Here is a 19,528-nt window from a genome sequence, read left to right on the forward strand (position 1 = left end):
TGCCCACTGGAATAATATTTTTTTCCAGTGTCACCCTCTCTTTAACCCTCACCTATTTCCCTAACAAGACTTTATGCCTCTCTGTCAGGATTTCTAACCATACTTTCCAATCCCCATAATAAACCTCTTTTATCAATCTAGGTTTTTGGGTTTGTAAATTCCTTTACAGGGAATCTCTGCACCACCAGAAGTGGGGTTCCCCAATATTCCCTACCCTTGTGCAGAATCCCAAGAGGATGCAGGGGAGCAAAACCTCTCCATTTGGTTCCCTGAACCCCTACCTGCCACTAGACCTTAACATTTAACTCCCTGACCACCAGAAACCTAATCTCATTTTGGTTCTCTAAATCTAGACCTTATCATTTGATTCCCTATGAAAGGGAACCCCCAAACATAAACTTCATCATGTTGTGGTTCCCTGACAGGGAATCCCAAAACTAGATCACCTCCTCATATTTTTGGTTCCCATACTGGGAACCCCCAACACTAGACTTTACCTCATCATAACTACAGGGTGGTAGAGAAGAGGAAGTCTAAGAATAATCTGATATATACTCCAGATTTGGAGAGAACAGATTTCAAAGACTCAGAGAAAGGATAGGTAGCATCTCCTAGAGTAAAGTTCTACAGGACTTTTGAAAGTCTTAAAAATAAAATTCTTCAACATATTTTTAAAAACTTAGAAAGAGGCTTTTAGTTCATTGGGTAGATTCTCTATGGAAGATTTGTAAAAACAAATCACAGATAAGATTCACGTAGCATTAGAAGACATCAGTGATTTGTAATCTTTCCTAGGGAAAAGAGTATCTCTTCCAAAGAAATCACACATTCATTAAAATACCTTTTTATATTATAATACCTTTTGAGAAAAAGACAATATTTATAAAAAAGTTCTCACAAAAACATTCTCATTAAAACACAATTAAAATTATTATTATTTTGATTTTTATACAAGTGTGAATATCATTTCATAGAATAAGGGATATATAAGGCATCCTTTTTTAGGAGTTTAAAATAAAAAGTTGTGTACATGGATTAAGAAGCCACTTTGAGTTTTTTAATGTAGACATTTGAATCTCTCTTTATCAGCCATTCAGTTTGTCATTTTACTAGTTTAAACAATGACAACAATCCTTTGGCATCTAGTCTTCAACCAGTGACTATTGCATCACCCAGTGGACTTAATTGCATCCTTTTCTCTAGTATGCATATGCATGAACTATAATTGTATTAGCATATTGAGTCATCAGTAATTTCATCCTTAATCCTATCTCCCCACTGTGTTATGAGAATCATTTTGTCATTGAAAAGTTTTCTTGTCATTTAATTCTTAATCTCTTTTAAAAGAAGTTTGTAGGTTTGTTCTCTTCTGTCCCCTCAAATAATTGTGAGGGAGTGAATGAAGGAAGAGGAAGAAGAGAAAAAGAAACACACAGAGAGAACGAGCTAAATCCTGGTGCTATGTAGTAGGCTCTATTCCAAGGATTCAGGATCCCAATACAAAAAATACAAAGAGTCACAATACCTAACCTTGAGAAACTTTTTAGTGGAAGTAAAAAACAAGCACACATAATATATGTATCTACATGTATATGCATATACATGTATAGAGAATAAATAAAAATACAGATTAGTTAAATACAAGGAAGTTCAGAAGAGGGCATCAGTAGTTGGGACCAGGAAATGCTTCAGGAGGAAGGTAGGGCTTATGAAATAGTAATAAGAAAGGGATGCAATCTAATCACAGGAAGTGGTCGATGTAAAGACATGAAAATTGGAGATTGAATCCTAGGTTTCCCGAATTATTCCGTTCTAAAATTAAAATACTGATGGGGTATAAATGACAATTCAAAAGATTTTGACTGATTTGTTGATGGTTTCTTAGAAATAAAACCTAGATCATCTCTTCACAAAGAAATGGACTGATCTTCCAAAATACCATACAAATATAGGAAAAGTATTATATTAGACTATATATTAGTCTCTCAAATAGTGAAATTTTGCATACCTCTAATATAGCGATTTCATCTTATTGCTTGGGTATACATAAAACTGTTATGTCACTGGGAATCCTGATGTTTGAGTCATATCAGATATTTGGTACCATAATTTGATCCCTTGCATATCCCCTCAACTATGCCTTTTTGTTCAGTGTGACTCCCATTCTTGCCATTTCAGTAAATCTTTAAAAGAGGTGTTTCCCATGTCCTGAGGGCCTTTGTCTAGTTCTCTGGATATAAATAAATGGAGGATGTGAGTGATCCATTGATTGTTCTCCACTCTTAATACATAACCAGTCTAACATTTTCTCCCAATTCATCTCTTCTTTTATAGTTCCTCTTTTATACATTTCAAAACTGAAAAAGATCTTAGTGTTATTTCTTCACTGTGTATACTTCCTTCACTGTTACACATCATCTCTCCATATCTCTGTAGATTCTTTTTATGAGTTACTGAAGCAACGATAATCTTTCATGTTGTTTAGCCTCCAGTAAGAAGCTTCTTTATACTTAGTTAGAATGGCCGCTATAAAGCACTCATTGTCCATTGCTAAGCCACCATTGGGAGATTTCATTTGACCAAAGATCACACTCTACTGGTATTGCTTTCAAGAGTCAGGTATCACCTCCATACCAAAATCTGACATCACGACATGCCTTTACATACTATCTGTTTACATATTATGCATATATGTAAATGCAAACACATTTAAACATGTCTTATGGACAATATTTATAATTATTACTAATAATTTCTGAAAGCACAGTCTTATTGTATCATGGATGTTATACTTGGTTTTCAAAGGCTGTAATGGTAAAACATAAATTCAGGTAGGATTGTTCTAGTAGATTTGCTCTCTGAAGACCTGATTTTTTTGCTGTAAGCTTGGTTTTCGAAGGTTAGCTACCAAGAGATGTCCATAGTAATCTTTGAAGCCATAGAAAGTTTGGGATTCATCCACAGCAATGAAATTACACAGGTTTTTGCTTGTTTTTTTTTAAATATATATTTTAGTGAATCATTGTAAATAGCAAACTGCTGGTCCCTAATTTAATCATAATAGCCAACCTATGAAGGTTTGCTAAGGACATTATTTTTATTATTTCATTCAATTATTCTGAGGTAGATACCATAGATATTATTATCCCCATTAAGAAATAGAGAGGATACATGGTATGGCCAGTGAGTATCAGAGCTTGAATTCAAACTGAAATTCTGAAAAACTTCAAATACCAAACTTCTTCCACCATATAATACTACTGTGAATCACTTTATAATCTTTAAACTCTTAACTTTCATAATAACCCCATGATGTAGGTAATGGAAATACTTTTGCCAATTTACAGATGAAGATATTGAATCTGAGACAGTTTTCTCACATTGCATAGCTAGTTAGTGGCAGATTTGAGAGTGAAATCTAGCTCTCCTCAATTCATTATTTCTCAAAAGAAACTTCACAATTCATCCTTCTTTCAGTATATTATGAAAAGAATATAATTTTCATATAATATTGCCTCTACATTTTAAAATTCCTCTTCTTGGAAATAACAACTTCTGTAGTCACTGATAATTTCTCTAAACAAAATGAAAGAGGAGAAAAAGAGTTTTTTTAGGAGACACGAGATTAAGAGAAAAGCATATTCTTCTATCTTCTTTCCTAACCCTAACCCTTACTATCTTCCAAACCAAAAAACCAAACCAAACCAAACCAAAAACAAAAACCTTGGTTTTTGCCTCGATCACAGGTTTTTTCCTATTATTCCTTGACTAGACTATTGCAATAGCCTTCAAATTGACTGCCCTGTCTTTTGTGTTTCCCTACTCTAATCCATCTTTCTCTAACCTGGAAAAAAATGATTTCCATATATAAAGTCCTTTGGCAGTTATAAATCTTCATAACTTGGTCCCTTTCTCCCTTCTAATTCTCTTCCCTTCTGGGCATACCATCATCTGGTCATGTTGTTCCTTGGACAAAGATACCCATTTCCCAAATCTGAGCCTTTGTATTGACTTCCCCATGCCTAGAATCTTATTCCTTCCAATGTTAGTTTCTTACAAGCCCTATATTGCTTTAACACTCAATTTGAGTGTGACCTCCTCCATAAGGCCTTTCTTGGTGCCAGCCCCTCTGAGCTATATTTATCTTGTATGCTATGATTTATTTATGTTGCCTCCCTCAAGGAAAGTAAGCTTTATCAATGCAAGAACTGCTTTTTCTTTTTTCTTTTCAACTCAATCATTTTGCATAGTGCTTGACATAAAGTAATTGCTTATTGATCAATTGATCAATGATTTGTTACTCATCATACCTCTAATCACTGGGGATACTTGAGTAAGTAAGTTTCAGCAACAACCGTAAACTTGATCTTTTTTCCTTTCAAGAAAAGAGTTCCAGCTCAAATCTGACACAATGATATTAATAGCTCACATTTACATAACTTTACATAGAATTTCTTCATAATAATGATGTGTGGCTGATAATATAAGTATTTTGCCAAAGTTAATTCAGCTAGTAAGTGGTAGAGTGGGCACTTGTACATAAATATTCTGGGTCTGATTGAGACCAATCCTCTGATAGTTCATGTATGACATTGATATGAAATGAGGAACCTATAGCTTAGTCAACAGTCAGCAAAAGGAGAGTCACTTATCCAAAGAAAGAGAAGGATATTCAGCGTAAAAACACATCCAGGATACCTAATCTGAGCAAAACTCCTCTGTCTCTAAGTTACTCATCAGGATTCAACAGTCAAGCATTAGAGAATAGTGACTAATCCAATTAAATATTGAGGATAACTTTAATACCTATTTAAAAATTAGTCCAATTTTCATGATAATGAAGGATTAGGATACTGTCTGTCAAAATCATGCCCAATATGTTTTTGACATGTAAAAGGAAAAAAATAAATTGGTTATTGGATTTAAGACCATCTTTGCATCAGTATAGGGAATTTTGGATATAGCTCTAGGTGGTACAGTAGATAAAATGCTAAGACTGGAGTCAGGAAAACCTCTGTTCCGGAATTCAAATCTGGTATCATACTCTTACTAGCTCTGTGATTCTGGGCATGTCACTCAGTCCAATTTGCCTTAGTTTCCCTATCTGTATAATAAGCTGGAAAAGGAAATGGCAAAATACTTCAGTATCTTTGCCAAGAAAACTCCAAATGGAGTCACAAAGAATTGTATATGACTGAAATAAATGAAACATAACAAAAAATAGGGAATTATTAGGCTAGAAATAATTTCCATTCGCACACACACATATACAAATTGGTAAGTGAAGGTGTTAAACAGTTGACTATGACCTGAGAGATTGTCATATGCTTATTGCAGCCTCTATTTGTTGCAAGCTGGTCTTTTTTTGGTGTAAGGGGAGCTATATCTCTGCTTCTCTAAATAAAAATGTCACTTTTCACTTGTAAGTTACATGCCTATCCTTACCTCTCTCTTTTCCTCCTTTTGAATTTTTTAAAACCAGTAAGTAATTTCTGAGATGGAAGACATTTTAACAGATAGATATCAGTTACTGAAATCACCTTTATACAATGATATTGTGATGTTTTGGTGAGTAAGACAATTAATTGATTAATTAGAAGATTAATAAGATTAGTTAATTAATTAATAAGAAAGAACAATTTTTTATAGACTACTGAAGGTGAATATAGATCATTGTTGAAAGAGCCAAGATGATCAAATAATTCTTCTATAGCTTTACATAGCAACAAAAAAGGAGGAAATTATCTGTCAATATACTGGTCATCTCAACAAATATTGCATTTACACATTGTCAAAGGAAGTAATTTGAGAAAGAATATTTTGTAGTTTATTTGCAGGCCCACAAACTCATTTGATAGTTGTATTTTTCACTGGAGTGACCATGGTTTGGACTGGGATGATTGATTTGCCTAATTGTTTTGTTTTTATGCAGATATAGCCAAAAGGAAATGAATAGCAATTTTCACTTATTTTGTTCATTATTTGATTTTCCTCTTGAGACTCAGGTGATAGGAAATATGATTAAAATTCTTTTTCGTTGCAATAATGGCATTAAATAAATCAACTTTATGTGACGTAATCTATAAGAAATTTTAAAGATTGTTAAATACAGATATATTCCTTTATAAAATATTATTATTGTTCATTTGTGTTTGACTTTATGTGACTAGATGGAGGTCAGATTTGAATTCAGATCTTCCCGATTTCGGGCCCAGCATTCTATCCCATGCAACCTCTAGCTGCCTCCTATAAAATAAACATTGCATTAAAATTTTGTTTCAAAATAAGCTTAAAACATTAAAGAATAATGATAATAGAGGTTTTTCCTTAACCTATTGCCCAAGAAAGTTTATTTTGAAGAGAAAGTGAAGACCATTGCTGTTGCTCACTTGTTTTTCAGTCTGGCCTGAGTCTTTATGAGCATATTTGGGATTTTCTTGGCCAAGATACAGGCTTAAGAATAAATATTATTCCTTCTCCAGCTAGCTTTATAGAGAAGGAAATTAAATGACTTGGCTAAAGTCACACAGATGGTAAATGTCAGAGGTCAGATTTAAAATCATGAAAATGATTCTTTGTGATTCCAGGCTCTGTACTATGAAAGCTGTGGCACTGAAAGAGAATCTGGGTCAGGAAAACACTGTCCTATCATAGAGGGACTTATGAATTACTCACTTCTCTTTTCTCTTTCCTTTTAAAAGAAATGATAATTATTTATTTTTTCTGTTTTTGGCATAATAATTTCTGAATATTATCCCTATTACTTTTTTCTTATAACAAAGAAAAATTGTTATACAAAAATGAATATTTCAAAGACTATACCTGACAAATAAATGTATGTAGCATTCTGCTTCTGGGATTTCCATCTCTACTGAGAGGCAGAAGTGGATTTCATTATTTGTTCTCTGGTTGTTAAAATTACTTGGAACTCATCTTCCTAATATTATTTATTCTGTATGCATTATGCATTATTGAAATCATTATGCTTATTGTTTCTCTGGCTCTTCTCATTTTCCTGATCATAGAAGTCTTCCAATATTTTTCATGTTACATATATATATATATATTTTTTTTTTGCATAATAATATTCCATTGTATATACTTATACATGTATATGTTTGTGTACACATGCCTACGAACATCACATTTTCTTCAGCTATTTCCCGAAAGATTTTATTTTTTCTATTTCTATTTCTGTTTCTGTGCTGCTATAAAGTGCCACAATTAATATTTTGACACACATTAGACCTTTGTGCTTTTGATCTGCTTAAAGTAGAACAAAAACCTCAGTAGAGGTTTCTGGGTCAAAGGGTGTGATCATTTGAGTCACCTGTTCTCATTGTTTTCCAGAATGGTTGGGCCAGTTCTCAGCTCCACCAACAGGGCTTTTCCTCTTTTCCCCAAAGTTGTTCTTTAATATTAGTGCAGACATAATTGTAAAGATAGTTGACATAGGAAGGTCAAATTTTCTCTTACTTTTATTATTTGAGTTTCATTACCTTATCACGATTATAACAGGGTTTTAATTTCCTTTTCTGTCTTACAATAAAGCAAGGAAGGAAGGGAAGCCAAGAGTCAGACAAGGAGCAGAAGCTATCTTTCATCTCCTCTATTTAATCCTTTCTTTTCAGTTTCCATTGGAGAGGGTCTCATTATGCACAGCTACACTGGGAAGGGGCTCAAACTTCGAATGCACCCTGCTGCACTTTGCTAACAAGGAAAAGGTAAGCCAGACCCATGACACTGTGTAATCGACTGTAATGTCTACAGAATATAGTATGAAACTGTGGTGATTAGAGGGCTAATAAATTCATTTTGTAGGATAGAAAAAAAGGATACCTTGTTTGAGCAAACATGAATCTCTGACACGATATATTGATAAAATCATATTCGAGGGATCTATCATTGATTATTTTGATAATCAAGCCATATACCAAAGTCAAATAATAAAGGTTCATTGAATGCTTTTTCTTTAGTTAACTAAGACAGAGTAGATTCAGACATGACCCTTAGAATAATGTTTAAATAGGCTTAGTTTAACTAGCACATAGAAAGTCTCAGTGTCCTCCCAGTGCCTTTTATCTCTAATAATGTTACTCTTCTCAGGCTTCTCCATTTCCCCTATTTCATCACACCATCAGAATATATTTATTTCATATTCCATTCCCTAAAGATCCTGCTCTTTGTTTTTTACAGGATAACACCTATACTGATTAAATAATCCATGTTTCTCTATTGTAACAGTGACTTGCTAATGGCTTAGGTGTTATTTTTCCTAAAATATAACTAATTTTCTGCTAAACATAGATCTTTGGAGTTACAATTCCTTAGTTCAAAAGAACTGAAAAAGGGGCTTTTCAGGAACAAGGATAGAACTATGAAGATAATTATTTGAGTCGACAATGCTGTTGAGAGAGAAATTTTAGGTGTTTTTCAAATAACATTAATTATTACAATAGCTACACATAGAGTTAGCTTTTGGACACTTTGTCTAGCTACTGTTTTACAAATAGTAAAACCATAAAATTTTTCAAATAATTTCTCTTTTTAATAGATTTTCTTTTAATACTGTCAAGCTATACAGCAGATTTCACTATATTTCTAAATGGAGGACAATTAACAATTGCATTAATTAGAATCACATATTCACAGGTATATATATTTAATATGAAATATATATCAGAATTAGGAGATATCCTATATAACTTAATTACAAGTATCACTTTGTTAAATATTGACTGTGGCTGGTTCTCTGACATAAAATGCAAGATATGGAAAATAACTAATTAAAATAGAAGATCTTAATATAAATCTACATGCTATAGAATTGACAATGTGGTTGAAAATAGGAATTAAAAATGAATTTGCTAATTTTCTTTTGCACTCCTGACAGTCCCTATTAAGTGTTTAATTTCTTTGATACATATAACAGTTCATTTCAATAGAATGCTGTTGTGTTAGAAAAAATTATGGTATGCGAAAGCCAATCTTGATAGAATAGATCAAAGTTCAGTAAACATGCAGAGAAGCAGAGCAGCTTTGAAAAGAACATGTTGAATTTATTATATACATAGAAAGAAAGTGAGCTGTTAATAATACAGATTAGTGGCTTCATGTGAAATTCTCTTTCTATTTTTACGTTGACTATGACCATGCTTAAGCTATCTGGTGTTTATTAAATTCAGATAAAAAAAAGACATTGTTCAGAGATTTTGAATTTTTATTAAGAATTCTAGCCTTTGGTTAAAGCATGAATCATAGAAAAGGTACACACAGTTTTCTGACTAAAGTCTGACTCGATAAAGACACTGACAAGGCAAAGAATGTGGATCTCCATTGTTACCTAATTTAGTGTGGTAGGTCTCACAGTGGATAGAGTACTGGACTTGAATTTGAATTTGACCTCAGACACTACCTGTGTGATGTTTGGCAAGTCACTTTAACCTGGATTTGTCTCAGTTTCTTCAACTTCAAAGTCGGGAAAATGATGGCACTTCCTTCACATCGCTTTTTGTTAGGAGAAAATAGGACAATATTTGTTAAGAACTTTGAAAACCTTAAAGGACTAGATAAATGTTAATTATTATTATTGATGATGATGATGATGCAAAAAAAGTACCATAATGATGATTGGATCTATCAGGAACTGATTTGAAGGGAATACAGTTCTGTCCATTTAGCCAACATCTATCCACATTTGTAGATGAAACAGATACCTTAAACTAAGAGAGTACATGTATAAGATTTTAGGACTTGCTATTGATTGAGCCTACAAATTTAGTGTTAATGATTGCTTTAATTGGAACACAGTTCCATTTTAACTTTGAAGTTTTATGAGCCCATGTTTAAATGATTGATCTTGGGTTTATATTTTATCTCCTGAGCTTCAAATTTTGTGACTATTCTAAGGCTTTTTTACTCACTCTCATAAAAAATGTGCTTCTTTAACAGAATATTTATGCCAAAATGTGGAGGATGGAAAGTTCTGGCTTTTGTAAGCCATCATTATTTGTTACTATAGGATGTGGAATGCTTTGGAGACAATGGGAGGATGTGTGTCAGGACCTCATTTTCTTACCTTTTGGCTCTGGTTAGATATAAGAGGGTAGATATGGATATGTGTCAGCTTAACAAAAAGAGATTAAAGATGAAAAAATTACTTAACAATGTCTAGCTTTTCAGTAGTGTCTGTCTACATCTTCTTTTCAGCTTGAAATTTTCCTTGAATATTCTGCTGTGGTCAAATAGGTTTGTGTTGGGCTTCCATTTGTGCTTGCTCACTTGAATCTGATATTTTGACTCTGTTTATTCAATCACCTCAAATCTAATTTCCTCCAGGGACTCTAGGTGCCCCAGACTCAGATACTTTCCTGGCTAAACAATGTTTTGGATCGAAAACTCAAATAATGATCCCCATTAACTCTAAACAATAAAGGGAATCTCCAAATGTCTATGTCTGGCAATCTACTGATAGTCAACATCTAGGTATGAGAGTGTAGGTAGAAAACAATTGCTTGATCAGTAATTCTTTTCACAGTTATTGGTATAGTCCACTATTCTATCCCACAGATTTAGGATATGCTCTCTAGCTATATTTGAAAAAAAGTTATTCACTTCCTATTTCTACTTAACAATTTTTATGTTTATCTTTGTAGTTTCCCAGAGTTCCAGTTATAGCAAAGAACAGTTTAGTATGATATGAAAGTATTTACTTATCTCTGTCCCAATGGTTGGCTGGAATTCCTGCTGTAACCATTCATGCTATATTTCTTTCATTCAATAAAATCATAAAATACAGGCTTTTAACGTTTATATTCTAGGCTTTGTTGCCATTCAATGTTAAATATGGTTTGTAGACATTACTGTTAGCCTATTCAAAAAAGTAGGGGCGGATACACAAATGACTTTTGAAGTAAACAACAATAATAACACCATCTGTACAGAAGGCTGTTTTACAGAGTACTTTGGTTTGTATTGTTTCATTTGATTTTTCCAATGAAAATATGATATAGGACAAATTATATTATTATCCTTTACATGAGGAGGAAACTGAGTCCTGAAGAGGTTAAGTGACTTGTCTAACTCACTAAATTAGGGAGTATCAGAGGCAGTACTGAAACTGATATCATTTTATTTTTATTCTGAATTTAAACACTATAAATATTAGTATTTCCTTATATACAGTAGAACATAAAAATAACACTGCATTTGAAACCCAGAATGTCTATGTCACACAAATAATTAATACATATATACCCACAATTATATCTATATCTAAATATATATCCATAAGAATATATGCATATATATAGACCTTCTGAAACTTTTTATACTCACAACTATTTTTTACTCAAGAAATGTTTACATGATCACAGATATACAGGGATATAAAATAGGTATACAGATACAATAATAAATCATAATTTCATGACCCTCACATATGGTTACCAGACCCCTTGTGTGACACACAATTGAAGAAGTTGGACTATACACATAGGGTAGTCCCCAAAATATTAAGATAGCTATAAGCTTTAATAGCTTAAAATTGCACTAAGTATATTTCTATATGCATTCATGTATGTTCATACTCACACACATCTCCATACGAATATGCATGCACATATAATGTTGTGATGCAGACATATTACAATTATGTTGAAACATGTACATATGCATACATATTCCATGTGCTACTTTCAAAACCATCTTGCTTGTTTGTCCTTTCTGTTCTCTTTTATATATTCAAAAATGTTTTGATGATTGATTCCTTTTGTAACTATTCCCTCCTTCTCTATTTCATCTGTAACCTCATCTATTTCCCTGTGTATTTTTTTTAACCAATTTTTTCTTGTGTCCAACTCTCATTTATCCATTTTAGGTAAGAGTGAGGTTCACAAGGTGCAAATTATCCTCATTTTTTTCTCCTCCTCTCTTCTTTCACTCACTAATTATAAGAAATAACAAATTCCAGTCTCTTTCTACTTCCTTTTTACACTATTGTATTCCTGTATTTATTGATTACTTTTTTAACTACTTGGGTACCCTTTGAAGAAATTGAGATGCTAGAGGGACACTTGTTTCTTCCCCCCTCATGTAAATATTATCAATTGTTTAAATACATTTATATTTATAAAGTTCTCGACTCTTGTGTCTGCATTTTAAAATTCCTACTAGGTCTATTTTTTTCATCAGAAATTCTTAAAAGCCTTGTTATCCATTGGTATCAAACTTGGGCCTTATGGGCAGGAACAAGATTAAAATGTAATTGGGAAATATTCAATAAAGTACATTACAGGGGAAAAATTGGAACAAAAGGTTTGACAATTGTCAATGCTGTAAAATTACCCATGCATATAACTTCTAAATAAAAAGCTATTAAAATAAAAAAAATTTAAAAAATACAATACAACATAGATAATGCTAATTTATGATGTTCTAAATCAACATTTAACTGGTTGTTTTTTAAATTTGACAACACTTAAAAAGATTAACCGCCCCACCCCCTCCTTTTAAGATTATACTAAGTTTTGAATGGTAAATTTTTCAGATTGTAAAGATGTATCTCTTGTCTTTCGAATATTCCAAGATCTCCATTCTTTTATAGGAAAAGCTGTGAGGTCTTATGTAATGTTAACTGTTGCTCCCTTGGTACTACTTCTTGACTGATAATTTCTGTTTGCATGTAGCATTTTTTTTTTTTTTTTTTTTTTTTGGTGTAGGAATTCTGGACTTTGTGATATTCCCAGAATTTTTTCTTTTGGGTTCTTTTAGTATATGCATGGTAGATTTTCTGTATAATTCTTTTTCCTCTAGCTCTACTATATCTAGGCAATTTTCATTTCTAATTTCATGGAATATAGTGACCGGAATTTTTTTAAAAAAATCACAGTTTTTAGGAAATTTAATTATTTTTAAATTATCTCTCCATCTGTCTTCCACATCAGTTGAAAAAAATACTGGGTATTCCATCTATTATCTTTTCTTTTCTTCTTTTGTCAATTTTCTGAAATTTTTAAAAATATATTTCTTATCATTTATTTCTGTTTGTTTCATTCTAGTTTTCCTGGGATCAGTTTCTTGGGTAAGGTTTACCACTTTGCTTTTGAAGCTATTTCTTCTTTCAGATTTATTTTACCCCTTCTGCCATATAAAATATACATGACTGCTTATATATGCATATTCATACATATATGTGTGTATATATATATATTTTTTTTTTTTCTTCATGGTCAGTTATTTACATGTAGTCTCTCTAATTAGGACATAATGACCACTTGGGGATTTAGGGGAGGGATACCTTTTTTTTCTATCCTCATTGCTTAGTTCAGTATCTGTCTTATAGCAAATGCTTAATGTTTGTTGATTGACTATCTTCCTAGTTTTTTCTCTAAATGTTTTCTTTCATCATTTATTTATTTATTTATTAAACATACTTATAAAACATACTTAGAAAAAGATAAACTTTCTGTATATTAACTCCTACTACAATCTATGATAAAAGAGCAATATCCACAAATAATGTTGGGGTACATTTGTGCGTGAATGCATGTGTGTGTGTGTGTATGTGTGTGTGTGTGCATGTGTGTGTGTGAGTGTGTAGAATTATGTTTAAATAGCTATAAGTGTAAACACTTTATTTAAGTTGCCTCCACTTGATGGCAGCATAATACCAGGCAGGAGATTTTAAGCCTCATTTGGTGTATTATTGACAATTTTGTAAGTTCTATTTTTTTTAAAACCCTTCTGTAAATTGTTAATTACATTTATAGGATGTGCTTTAGATTTTTAGGGTCTCTGGGGCCATTTACAAAGACTTTAGAATACATACGCACATATAAAGTAGTGGTTATACCGGTTTATGAACCAAAATAGTTTTTAAAGACATCTTCATATCATTTTGATCTAAGTAATTCTAAAAATCATATCTTCATATTTTTCTAAAAGGAAAAAAAGTTCTCTTTGACCCAAGTAGGTAAATACTTTCTGTAATTGTGAGCAAGATATTAATTCACAGTTTAGTGTTTTTAATCAACCATTGAATGAGTTTGTATTACTTATTAAATTTCAAGGCTATAATGAAAGTTATAAATACTAAATTCTTGCAATCATAGAACCAGATTCTCCCTAATACCCCAAATTAGTTGTTCCTAATCATTAGGGTGCTTATGCTATTATTACATGAACATTTCATTTCATACTCCTGGGGTCCCATTTTATTCAAGGCAATAGTGATTTCTGGAATCCTCCATCACTGATTTGAAATGGTGGTGAGTAAAACACTTCCATTGACCATATCTAACCGAATGCTAAATAACTGAAAGACTGGAGAGACTAGACGTTGTGATGTATTAGCCCTGGAAAGGTGGTCTGTCTCTCATTTCTTCTTATCAAGTACCACAATATTTGACCAATTGAAACAGAAATAGAAAATTATTTTTAAATTATAAAAAATTTCCTGTCAAACACAAATATCCATGAAAATCTAGCCCCCAAACCCCCCAAAACAATCAATGCTCTTTTCATATTTCTTTTAGTCTCACAGCCTAGTTTCCTTGAGGTTGATCCTTATTTCTTTTGGCCACTTGCTAAGGGTTAGTTCATATCAATAATAACATTTACTTCCTTATTTTTTTGTGGGAACAATCTACTCCTTATCTAGGGGCCTGGGAATTAATTTTATCTTTCATTTGATTATGATTACCATAATTATTATTAGCTACTAAGATAATCAAGGCATTCCAAAAGCACAAAGGATAATTCAGGGAAGAAAGTGAAGATTTAAAAATAGCCAGTCTCAGTGGAATACAAAGACTCTGAATTCCATTTTTCTTCTGTGGACTTCAGCTATATTTACTGAAGCTCTTCCATTTTCACTGTCAGGTAAAAACCAATACTAGTTGAACAAATTCATCTTCACTGTAATAAGAAAGCTATCAGGAGACTTCCAGGGATGCCTTCAGCTTTGACTTGTGAATAGATAGCTTTATATAATATCCTAAATTTTAGAGAATGTTTATTTTAGATGTATAAAATATTTATAGATTAGAGTCTTACAGTTCCCTAAAAACTATATGGAGAACCTTTATAACATTAGCATCAAACACATTAAAACCACAAATGGTTAAGATGACTCAGTGGGGGAGATGATTGTTAAGATGGAGAAAAATTTGAGAAGAATTTAAGAGCAAATATTATAGATAGACCTTGATTCATACAAATAATGAATTTTATGAAATTGTTTTTGATGATATAAATAACTATATGTAAAATACAGCAATTGGTTTCCAACTCATTGAAACTATGTAATAAAATTATAATAATATAACTGTGTCAAGGTTATAGCCATTTTTATGTTCTTAAGTCATAGTTAATATAATTGGGATGTAGTTGTAGCTAGCATTGATTAGTATGTATATATATATGTATATATATATATATATATATATAATGTGTGTGTGTGCACAAATATATACATATATATATATTATATATATATATATATCACTTTAATATTTTCAAAGTACTTTACATAGTCTGTCTCATTTGATTGTCATAGCAACCCTGTGAGGTAAGTGCTATTATTATTATTAATATTACCATCTCCATTTTATAGAGGAGACTGAGGTACAGGGAGTTTAAGTACATTGTCTAGGAACACACAGCTATTAAGCATCTGAGGTGGAATTTGAATTCTGGCTTTCCTGATCCCATGTATTATACTCTACCCATTATGTCAACTAGCTGTCTCATAGGAAAAACAAAAATGACATCTTCCTTTAAGGTCCTATAGGACAACTTTAGAACTTTGTTTTCTAAGTCTAGGGAGGCAATATGGTATTATAGAAAGTAGAGCTGAATCTAGAAACAGCAGGTTTCAGTTTGCCTTTGCAAATTATTTCATTTCTAATTTCTCTAGGTCTTTACCTCCATACTTTCCTCTTCTGTAGAATAAATCTGGACTAGGTGATTTTAAAGGTTCCTTCTGATTCTCAATCCTATAATCTTAGGTGAAGATTTATTTTTCTATTTAAGAAAGAATGTCTACCAACTCTGACTCCAATATACCATTGAGTTATGGAAGTGTTCATTTAATTTCATTGGCAATACCATCAGAGAGCAAGATCTGAAGGTTATGGTTAAGAAAGCCCTGAGGACAGAGCAGATGATGATTGCTCTCTAAAGTCCAGCCGGGTTCAGCAATAGAGAAACTCATCACCTTTGTGCACTTGAAGACAAATTATTTGGTAGTGGCAACCCATGAAACAAAAATACAGAATTGCTGTCAGTCTCCCCATTCTTCTCCTTTTTCAGGGAGAGTAAGAAAATGGTAGAAGGAGCAGATGGATTACACGGTTTTTAAATCTTTTAAAAATATTGGCTCAGTTGTTAGTATTCTAAATGTGAAACCCTTACCTAGTGATCAACAAACAAAGCTAAATATTGTAGCAGAGAGATTAATGGACTGGGAAACAGAAAGATTTGGATTTGAATCCCTCACAATAAGTATGTGACTGGTGTTAGGGTTGGATGAATTACACTGCTTCTGGTTAGCTTAAATTCCATGTTGAAAACAAATGAAGCATTTAGAAGTCATCCATTAGTCAACAAAGAGAGGTCTTTACTTATTCAGAGAACAGAAAGGATACCCTTTCTGTTCAATGCTAGTATTTTAGAATTAGGCTTGGATAGAGATGTGGCTCCCTTAGTCTGCAAACATATCTGTATGTCTGCCAAGTCTTAAGAGCCTGGAATCCAACTGGATAGCCACTTTTATGTCCTTAGGAGGATCGGGAAGTCATGGTCAGTATAGATGGAAGCTACCAGAAAGTTGTCAAAGAAGATACAGCTTGAACCTTAATTCCTTGGGCCAATAAAATCCTGTAGAAAGTCTTTTAGACTTTCAAGGAAAAGCTAACCCAACTTGTATGGAGAAAAGGGTTAATACCTTATATCTGAACATTTCATTTAACTTCTGAGTCTCAGTTTCCTCATCTTTAAAATGGGAGTGGTATCCCTACCCACAGAGTTGTAATGAAGATCAAGAAAGATAATATAAGCAGATCATTCAATGAACCTAAATGTGAGCCACTACTCTCCCAAGAGGAATTGAATCACAACAATTTTTGCTATTCTTACTAGAAAGAAATTGTAAGATGAAGGAACATTGTAGTCAAATGGAAAGATGGTTGACAGATGTACCCTGGTGAGGGAAATAAAGAGGTTAGCAGAGTTGGTTTTATTATGCATCCAAGAGCAACAAGAAATATCATTTCCCAGAATATATTGTTAGTGCTCATCCATTTTCAAAATGACCATCATGAAAATAACCATGACCTATGAAGCAACATTTATTATAGAAGATGATGAGGTAAGTATGCTTGTGGAAGTATTACTTAAAATAAAAGTAATACTATGCAGTGAATTTAATAAAAAAAAAGGACATTGAGAACATATGGTTTTAAAACTACTGGAAAACTCAGGATCATTAGGAATGAGAAGCCAAAGGCCTTTAGATTTTATAAAACCTATGATTCTAATATTTTCTTTGTCATTAGAGTCTGGCAGTGCTGGATATGACAAGTACTAACTGATCTATCCACCATGTTACTGAGCTTTCTCTAGTAATAGCAATCGGCAAACACTTGATCTCCTTACCTCTAAGAGCAAAGATATGGCAACATGGGATTACAGGTTTAAAGTGGAAATATATTTATACAGTCTTATAAAGGAAAAAAATGGAAAAATTATTATTAGTGGTATGTTATAAAATAGGAGAAGTAGAAGGGAAAACCAAAAGAGAAAGCTTGTTGAGAGACTTGAGTAAAATTATTCTAAGGATAAAGCTAGAAGGATGAAAATGAATTTACAAAAAAGGGAACGTTTAATGAATCTATTATAAACTGTTTTATTTACCATTGGCAGTGCAAGTATAACATTTAGAACCTAACATCATCATTTCTTATAACCCTGACAAACAACTAGAAATGACATTAAAGGAAGCAATTGTGAATAAAGGAAATAGAATAAGTAATGTATACAGAAAAGTTTGTATAGAAGGTAACAGTTTTGATGATGTTAAGGAATCAGGTCTCCAGCTAAGGGAAATAGAACTATACTTAGAAAGAGTGGTGGACATTATGCTTGTTAAAAAATGACAGAAAAATATAAGAAATTAAAGAATTTTATGACTATTTTTACAAATCTTCATATTAATGCTTGATAAAAGTTTGTAAAGGCTTGCTTAAAGGCTATTCTATAGTAAACTATATTTTTTCAATCACTAAATTGACTGAAAAGTTTAAAGGATACAATGGGAACATGGAATGCTCCCATTTTGCTTATTGGATTATTAAAAGGCATTTGACTTGGTAGAGTAAAATGCTTCCTTGCTTTCTCTCTTCCAACAAGGCATCTCTTATACACACACAGGTCAATAATTGTAGAAGATTGTTTAAAAACTGTAACTTTTGTTATTGTATTTAAGATAGTTCTGTTTATTAATTTTAAGGCAAGATGAAGCAGGGAAATTCATTCTCACCAAAGGTATTTACCAATGTCATAAATTATGTATAGTGCAAAGTACATAGAAAGAGGGATTCTCTATAGGTATTGAGGTCCGTTAGATAAGATTATCCTGTGTGCAGATTTCATTGTACTGATTGTATCAAATCTTGGAATATGGAAGCAATTCCTTAACAAGAAATAGAAAACATTTCATAAAGCATCAGAGTATGTTTGAACAAATTCTAAGTATGAAATCAAAACACAAGTTCAAATCCATTTTTTCTGCTTCTTATTACTCATAAACCTTGGACAAAGTACTTACTCTCTGTATCTGAGTCTATTCATTTATAAAATGGAGTTGGGATATATGATTTCTAAATATAAGTTTGTTTTATCCACACAAAGAAAAATAAAAAGACATATGATTATCATGTATTCCATGGATTCTTTACTTGTGGCCCATGACCTTCCATAGGATCCATGAATATATTTCACAGGTCTGAAAACTTGGATAGGAAAATTTGCATTTTTATTTCAATATAACATTTTTCCTTTTTTAATCCCATGTATTTTTATTTTATGTTCTTAAAAACATCATGCCAAGAAAAGGTCTATAGGCTTTGCCAGGCTGCTAAAAGCATCCACAACACAAAAAAAGTGCTAACAACTCTTGATTTAGGCTATTTTAGTTGGACAAACCATCCAAGTGATTTGGCAGTGCATGTTCCTTGGAAAAATAATATGTATTGACCATGGCTTACCATTAAGTAGGAGGAGAGAGAGGGATTTTGACGAACCCCAGCTTCTACCTGAAACAAAGAATGAACTTTTAAAATTCCATTATTCTTTCCACAGTGTTTATATGTATATACACATATATATATATGTATATGTATATATATATATATATATATATATATATGAATAATGCAATTTCATGGCTTTCAAAGAGACATTAAGTTGCAGTTGTAGTTCATTCAAAGTTAAGTGGAATCTTGGGCATAAACAGAATATGGCATATTAC

At 32.3% G+C, this 19,528-nt stretch overlaps 1 long non-coding RNA gene across 3 annotated transcripts in view; it reads left to right on the top strand.

The window, feature by feature from the left end:
* Positions 1-19,528, top strand: part of LOC116419819 — a 227,658-nt gene that overhangs the window by 20,141 nt on the left and 187,989 nt on the right. For all 3 annotated transcript variants that reach the window (XR_004230131.1, XR_004230130.1, XR_004230129.1), the window contains exon 2: positions 7,632-7,724. This is a non-coding gene — a long non-coding RNA (uncharacterized LOC116419819). The remainder of the gene's footprint in view (positions 1-7,631; positions 7,725-19,528) is intronic.

Source organism: Sarcophilus harrisii, chromosome 6, assembly GCF_902635505.1.
Source record: "Sarcophilus harrisii chromosome 6, mSarHar1.11, whole genome shotgun sequence".
Taxonomy (NCBI): Eukaryota; Metazoa; Chordata; class Mammalia; order Dasyuromorphia; family Dasyuridae; genus Sarcophilus; species Sarcophilus harrisii.